The sequence below is a fragment of the Polyergus mexicanus genome, unplaced genomic scaffold (genome assembly GCF_030449975.1).
Source record: "Polyergus mexicanus isolate NDT 795.1 unplaced genomic scaffold, iyPolMexi1.0 SCAF_14, whole genome shotgun sequence".
Lineage (NCBI taxonomy): Eukaryota > Metazoa > Arthropoda > Insecta > Hymenoptera > Formicidae > Polyergus > Polyergus mexicanus.
The window spans coordinates 4,170,092-4,179,243 of NW_027223334.1; the positions used below are offsets into that span (position 1 = coordinate 4,170,092).

The window sequence follows — 9,152 nt, forward strand, 5'->3', positions numbered from 1 at the left end:
CTGCTGGTTGACAACGCAAGTGCAATCAAGCTAGCAAAAAACCTTGAGTTTCATAAGCGCTCAAAGCACATTGAGATTAAGTTTCACTTTGTTCGAGAAAAATACTTTGAAAGAGCCATTCAAATTGGATATGTAAATAGAGAAAATCAGATTGCCGACGTAATGACAAAGCCTCTGGAATGAGTACGTTTTGAAACGCTCCGTAACATGCTAAGACTCGTCAAAGAAGAGAAAAATTATTAACTTACAAGGGAAAGGCACGGGTTGGGAAATTCAGTTTGGGATCAGCCTTCGTGTGGTGGTAGTGTACCCTTAGGGTGTAAATATATTAAAGTCATAGGGCGCACTATCCAGCCAATTCCGAGAAAAAGCGTCTTAAAGTTTTCCAAGTTGCTTATATATAAGAAAGTTTTCTCACCTGTCAAGCGGCTGTCTGGCTGAGGCGGTAGCGTGTCCGACTCGCATGCCCGTAGTCACAGGTTCGATCCTTATAACTTAATTTTTTTTTCTTTTTTTTCGTCCGAATAATCATCCAATAAATATTTTTTTACTTCTAATTAAAAATTTATTCATTTACAAGTTATTTTATTGAAAAAGATAGAAATTTTTAACATTTGTCTTTAAACACTTTTTTTAATTTTCTTTTTATTCATCCACAAAATTTTTACAAATTTTTACATTACTTTTCTGATATATTTTTATTTGTAAATATTTATACGATTTTTCAATATAAAAGATAACCTAATACAAAAGATATACACAATTAAAAGTGCTTTCAATGCTGTTAGTTTTATTCAAATTTTGATGGTTTACAGAAACCAGAATGATAATTATCGTAGAAACATGAAAAACAGAAAATACCTCGACAACTCGAGGTATTTAAAGACTAATTTTAAAAATTTCTTTTTTTTTCAATAAAATAACTTGTAAATGAATAAATTTTTAATTAGAAGTAAAAAAATATTTATTGGATGATTATTCGGACGAAAAAAAAGAAAAAAAATTAAGTTATAAGGATCGAGAACCTGCGACTATGGGCATGCGAGTCGGACACGCTACCGCCTCAGCCAGATGGCCGCTTGACAGGTAAGAAAACTTTCTTATGTATAAGCAACTTGGAAAACTTTAAGACGCTTTTTCTCGGAATTGGCTAGATAGTGCGCCCTATGACTTTAATATATTTACACCCTAAGGGTTCCCCAGCACCACACGAAGGCTGATCCCAAACTGAATTTCCCAACCCGTGCCTTCCCCTTGTTAGTATGCTTTGAGACGAAGCGTTAAAATTCAAAACATTCAAAGCTTTACTAAATCATAGTTATTTTTGTCTTTAGATTTTTACATTCCTATATATGTTTTTTGTGTTGACAAGCTTGCTTGTTCTTTTTTTTGTTTATTGATTGCACAATCAAGTGATAGTGTGTGTGTGTGTGTGTGTGTTAGATAAGAGTGGCACCCGTTTGACCATGTTAATATTGACCACGGTTCCAATTGATCACGTTGATATCGATCACGTTGATATTGACCACCGTCCCGATTGACCATTGTCCTGATTGACCCCAGTGATATTTACCACGGTTCCGATTGACCACGGTTCCAACTGACCACGGTTCAAATTGACCAAGATCTCGATTGAGCACGTTAATATTTACCACGTTGATATTGACCACGTTGACATTGACCACGGTCCCGATTAATCACGTTTATATTGACAACGGTCCCGATTGAAAAACCATGTAACACACACACACACACATGCGGGGGGTGCAAGGGGAGCCTTCAGTCCTTCTCCCGCATCCTCTCCGCCAGTCAGGCACGATGGACCTCGCTTTACAACTTGCAAAGTACATGCCCCAGTAACGATATTGATCCGTGGTCAATCGGGATTGTCATCAATATGAATGTGATCAATCGGGACCGTGGTCAATCGGATCCGTGGTCAATCGGGACTGTGGTCAATCGGGACCGTGGTCAATATAAACGTGGTCTATATCAACGTGGTCAATCGGGACCGTGGTTATCATCAACGTGATCAATCGGGACCGTGGTTAATATCAACGTGGTCAAACGGAACGCTTCCGTTAGATAAGGGCAATGTATAATTGAGATTAAAGATAAGTTAATATAAGATAGAATAAGTAAAAGATAATATAATAATGTTTAAGATTACTCTAAAAGTGTGTGTAAACAATTGTAATCCTATGGTGACACAATAAAGTTTTTAACACCTTTTTGGTAGTGATTACGATAATTACGGCCCCTTATTTGAAAGATCGTTTCTGAAGACATTTTTGACGAGGAACACGGAAAAAGTAGTAAAAAAATTTTTCGACCAATAGTTTTCGAGATATTTCACTTTAAATTATTGGGCATGATAATAAAATTTTATAAAAACGGACCCAACGATGTTAACCTTGACATATGTTGTCAAGATCATGATCCTGAATAACTTTTCCTTATAACTTAATTGGCGGTTTCTTATAATTTTTGAGATATTTAAATTTAAAGTTTAATTCGAAACGAAAATTTGGTTTGGGTTATATAACGTAACTCAAACCAAATTTTAGTTTTAATTCAGAAATAGGTTTGGATTAGGTTATACCTTTTGAAAGTGGAACCCTTCCGTAAAGGAGGCGGAACCCACTGTGTCCACGCATATATTGGGTTGAGTAAAAAGTCATTGCGTATTTTTGCAACAGATGGCATTAGTTCAGTTTTGGCAATACTAGAGTCATTCACACATATGTTTATCATATATCGTTTAACAGCTGACGGTTTAAGCTTCATTCTAAAAAAAAATTGAGCGATTTGGTTGAGTTTTGGAGATTTTACAACAAGTTGAAGATGGAAGACCAAACTATGCATTTTCCCCAAATTTTACTGTTTTACTTCCGTAAAGGGAAGAACGCGCGTCAAGCTTGTGAAAAATTGCGTAAAGTTTACGGTGACGATGCTCTACAAGAACGTCAGTGCCAAAACTGGTTCAAGAAATTCCGCGCTGGTGATTTTGATCTCAAAGATGCTCCTCGGTCAGGAAGGCCCACCGAGGTTGATGACGACAAAATAAAAGCATTGATCAAGTCAAATCCACGTTACACGACACGAAAGATTGCAGAAACATTGAAGATCAGTCAAAAAAATGTTCACGTCCACCTAAAGAAGCTGGGATACGTAAGCAAGCTCAATATTTGGATTCCTCATGAACTCAAAGACGCGTATAAACATCTGCGATATGCTCATGAAACGTGAAGAAAACGATCCTTTTTTGAAACGAATGATAACTGGTGATGAGAATTGGATTGTTTACAACAATGTGGAATGCAAACGGTCTTGGTCCCGACGTAATGATTGGCCTTAAACGACTTCAAAAGCAGAACTTCATCAGAAGAAAGTTATGCTCTCAGTGTGGTGGGATTGGAAGGGTGTGATGTTTTTTGAGCTCCTACCAAGAAACCGAACAATCAATTCGGATGTGTACTGTCGGCAATTGGACAGTTTGAACGAATCTGTCATCCAGAAACGTCCGGAGCTCGTCAATCGTAAAGGAGTTGTGTTCCATCACGACAACGCGAGACCACACACATCTTTGGCGATCCGTCAAAAATTATTGGAGCTTAGATGGGATGTGTTGCCCCACCCAGCATACTCGCCTGACCTTGCGCCGTCAGACTTTATTTCGCTCTCTTCAAAACTCCTTGCGTGGAATAACGTTAAATTTAGATGAAGCGGTAAATCAGCACCTTGTTCAGTTTTTCGCTAATAAAGACAGGTCCTTCTACGAACGGGGAATTATGAAGCTCACCGAAAGATGGCAAAAGGTAATCGAACAAAACGGAAAATATATCATTGATTGATCTATGTTCTTTATATAAATAAATGACTTTGAAAAACATACAAAAAATACGCAATGACTTTTTATTCAACCCAATATTTTACAACGCGAAGCGGGGTCCACCCTATAATTGTTGTGTGGATGGATTGGGTTAGATTCGAAACGAAAATTTGGTTTGGGTTATTTTTGCACGATTCTAAGCTACACATGAAAGATACTCGCGACAGTGATCTTCAAAACATATGTCAAGGTCAAAGTCACTGACTCCGGTTTGTAACGTTTATCGTGTCCAATACTTTAAAGTGATATATCTCAAAAACTATTGGTCGGAAAATTTTTTCACTATTTTTCTCGTGTTTCTCTTCAAAAATGCTTCCAGAAACGACCTTTCAAACAGGAGGCCGTAGTTATCGTAATCGTGTCCTTTTTTTTTACAACAAAAGAATCTTCGAAAAGACGCCTTTGGCTCTGAAGGGTGAGCTAAGAGTAGTGTCGGATTCCTACCGAGTAACAATCTCTTGGCGGCCAGTCTCCTCGTGCATATGATAAGGGAATTCTTACAAGAACTACCGGTGCCCTCTTCACGTCATAACGTCTTTAGGGGGCTATCTGGCTCTTTTCATACTCCTACTGCACTCTAAGAACAAGCGTATACTTTTTATGCATTTTTCGTGTGTAATTCTCTGTAGTAACATTTTACATACTTTTAACAGAGTTCTTTTTAATGCGTAACAAGTATGTAATAACTACACATATAGAGCATAGTTATTGAATGATTGAAATGTGTTATTTTTAAAATAACTAAAACAAGTTATGGTAATTATTTACTATAACGGACCCAGCTTCAAAATCGTTGATTTTGATATATGTTGTCAACAACATAATCCTGAGTAACTTTTCCTTATAACTTAATGGGCGGTCATTGTTTATTCAAAAGTTATTAAAAAGTTATTAATATTTCAAAAATTATAAGAGACCTCCGATTAAGTTATAAGAAAAAGTTACTCAGGATTATGTCCTTGACAACATATATGAAGGTCAACATCATTGGAGCTGGGTCCGCTGTAATAAATAATTACCAAATTGTTGCAATTCCATTGTTTTGGAAGAAAAGAGCATCGGCATGCATACATGTTCGTGACTAACAAACACACGAAGATACTCGATGAGTTCCGTGTGTATACTCGATCACACTTACCATCGATGTCTCATCTACTATGATTATTAATATTGCTTATCATAACGATAGATTTCATACGCTAAAGTTTTTTTTGCATATCATCATATTGTGCAAATCTGAACTGCCCTGACCTAACGACCATGACATAACCTAAATTACGAAGAATAAAATGTAGAATGTGTTTTTTCACATATGAATCAAATGATCATTTAATGAAGCATATTGTTCGATATCACCGATATGAACCACAATTTATAGTTCAATGTAATCACTATGGATGTGGTGCGATGTATCGTAACTGGAAATCATTTCAACAACATTGTTATAGGAATCATCCAACACTTAGAGAGCATGTGTTGAATGTTCAGCAAGATTTTAAAATGGACATCAATGTGCATACCTGATCATATGAACGATGAGCGAAATTGTGAACAAGAAAATATAGATAACTATAATGAGATGAGTTGAAACTTCATTAATAACAACTGAAGTGATAAGTGCAAAAAGAATATAAATGTATTTTTTTAAGCTCAAGTATTAGATATTTTCTTAGAGAAAGTGCGTCTTTTAAAAAAATACCGATCATTAAGAAATTTTAATATTCTCACTTATACGTTTTGCACTGACCCCCTCATTTTTTAATAATATACATTCATGTAAGTAAGTATAAGAAAGAACGAGAATAAGAATAAGGATTATTACCTTCGAAATAACTTGTTATTTTATTGCAATTATAATAATTTTTCTTTTAGCGTCAAATTTCACCTTCAGTGGAATGCTATGCTACATTAATATACGTGAAACTTGCAAAGTATTTGATATTACTCTTCAATTAGTGGCTAACGATGTAAAAGATTTATTGGAAAGTTATTCATCAATGATAGTTGAATGATAATACGAAAAATAAATTTCTAACTTTTGAAACATATTTTAACTAGATTCAAATATGAAATTGCAGTTATTAATGATATTATTATATTAAATTTCTTTCTTTATTTTTTTTACACAGTCGAATTCGCCAGCAAGCTGATCCTGACGCAAGACTTTTACTTGTTAAGGTTATTTTCAGAATTTTTAAAAAATAATATCCAGCTATGTTGTTTGCTCCAATTAAGTCTAAATATTTATTGAATAAAGCGCTTGTTAAACAATATAATATGGTAAATGCACAAAAATACGTCATCAATAGCCGTCTAGTATGGAAAAAAACTACGCTACTGATTCAGCAGATTTCGTTACAGTATATAATCACGCTTGCATAGTTCCATTCTTAGCTAGTTTAAAAAACCTTTTAAGCAATGATGAGGTAAGATCAAATGTTGAAAATCTCAGAATGGGTAAAAATGGTGTTCTAGAAACTGTTTAGATGGATTATATTACAAACAAAATGAATTTTTTTGGAAAAATCGAAATGCTTTAGGTATTATATTGTACTACGAGGATCTATTGTACTATGAGGAATCACAAACTCATTAGGAGCAAATGTAAAAACCCATAAACTGTCAATATTTAAATGAACACTCGCAAATATCGATGCTGAAGTTCTCCTTATTGCAAATACTATTCAATTATTAGCCGTAATCAAAACGGAGATACTAAAAAAAGCGGAATTAGAAAAATTTTAGGACGATTTATATCAGATATCATCACAAATGGACGGCATCACAATCAATATTAAAAAAAATTTTGAAACGTTTAAAAGATTAGTATTATTTTGTGCTGGAGATACTCCTGCATCAGCACTTCTGGAAGGTTTCAAGGAATCTATTGCATCGTACCGACCATGTCATACTTGTCTAGCAACTCAAGAAGACTTGAAATTGCATTTTTCAGAAGACGCTTTTTACTTATAAAATAAATTTAGTCATCGGAATTTATTTAGTTAACCAACCAAATGTACCAAAACGTGTAATCAAGTTTTGGCAAAAACGATACGGCGTCAATAAAGAGAGTCCTTTAATGGACATCCCAAACTTTGATATTATGTTTGCCTCAAGATTGCATGCACGTATTATTAGAAGATGTAATAATTACAATAAGTAATTATTGGCATATCTTATAATAGTTCGCGAACTTGTCACTTTCGATGAATTTAATGATTCTCTCTCTCTCTCGCTTTAATTTCGGACTTCTGAGAAAAGATACATCTGGGCTTATATTGTGTGAACATAGTACTCCAGATAATACATTACGTCAAAGTGCTGCACAGATTCTGACATTGGCTCATATTTTATTTAATGAGTGGATAATGTGGAATGTGAAAATGAGGATATTTTGCAACGAATAAAAACTATATTCAACTATTATATTACAAATTTTGAATATGTGCCTTTCATACAAAATTCATCTTGAATCTGTCGACTTGTTGAGTCGTATAATACACACATTTATTCTTCAATTTAATTATTTTTATCCTGATTGTATTGTCCCAAGAATTTCATTTTTTCATTCATATTCCACGAAACATTATGATATTTGGACCAGCAAGACAGCAATGATGTTTTCATTTTAAATTAGTTCACAATTATTTTAAAAAACTAGTACCTACTGTCTATAATTTTAGAAATATGGCGAAGACTTTATGCTATCAACATTAAGCACGACTCTGTTCTAAACTTATAATATATCTTGGAGTTTCTTCGAAAACATTTTTATATGCAGACGATAATATTACTTCCGGTACAATATTACTTAATGATCTTCCGTATAAGCAACTATTTTATACATTTATTAGCGAGAATGAAAGATCTATATGTCATATGTTAAGAGCATTACCTTTTCAAAAATAAATAAAAAAAGGCGCCAAATGCACGTGCTAGTTGTGAAAAACTGTTATACGTATTTATAAAACAATATTATTGTACTTTAATTTAATCTGCATAAAATAATGTTATTATAAATTATTAAAAATAAAATCTTATAAAAACATTTTAACAAAAAAGGTTGTACAAAAATATTCTACAAAAATAATAATATAAAAAATTGCGCCAACAAAAAAAATTTGTTATAAAGTTTTTTTATTTTATTGTTTCTAATATTAAGAAAAATTATATTTAATAAGTCGCTATATATTTAAAGTAGTAGGGCGTAAAGCTAAATAGAGTTATTTTGTAATTAACTAAATGCATAATATATACACATCTAACGCTTTGGGATATATTTATTAACAAAAAATTTCTCATAAGCTCAAAGTCGCATAAAACAAACATATACTAAAGCAAAGTATAAAAGCTTGGCGTGCCCGAACCGCATTAAAACATATTGTCCCAGATTTATTTGCATTAAGATGTATACATTTTATAAATATGTACATTATTTTGATGTAATATATGTGAATGATAATATATGTAGATAATATATAAATGTTTATGTATTTATAAATTGAAATTTTAGTAGATTCCTAAATCATTATACATTTTTTGACACATGCTTTTTGTAAAAAATTTAATAAAATTTTATATAAAATGTAAATAAATTATACAAAAATTTCCTTTCGAATACTTTCAAATATACATCCTATATACTTTGCAAATGAAAGCAATCTTAAGAGGATGCCGGATTACCGACGGAATGCGAATATTAGTTAAAATGCAAAATCTTTTTGTTGATTATAGATATCAACAAATCCTTTTCCATAATTAAAGTATACATAATAACGGAGTGCGGAGTTCACAATTACATATAAAAAGTGAAAAAAAAAGAGAAAATTACAGTTTTGTTATCGGCTTCTGCGTCAACATTTATTTAATATAACAAATTTGTAATCTACACGTGCCTAATCAGTAAACTCCATACTCGGCAATTTATCAAAAAGTATAAGTGAACTTAGAAAAGTGAGTTTAGAAGCTTTATAAAAAAGATTTTACGATGCAATACTTTCGTGCATATGTGTGTGTGCGAAATCGAGGCTCAAGAGTTAAACAGAGCAGTAGATTAGTTGCGTGACGTCGCGATAGACGGAGCTGCAATCTTACATGACAAGGACAAACATAATCGTACCATCTTTGTTTCTTTCATGCGTATGAGAGTAATATATATGTACGCACTAACATTATTGCAGTATCTTTTCTCTCTCGATCATACGCTCTGTCTCTTTCTAATCGCTCGTTCGCTATCTATTATGTATCGCGTATCGTTTAG

At 33.2% G+C, this 9,152-nt stretch overlaps 1 pseudogene; it reads left to right on the plus strand.

The window, feature by feature from the left end:
• The first annotated feature begins 1,897 nt into the window (after positions 1–1,897).
• LOC138939553 (uncharacterized) lies at positions 1,898–7,801 on the plus strand (annotated as a pseudogene).
• Positions 7,802–9,152: the final 1,351 nt, after the last annotated feature.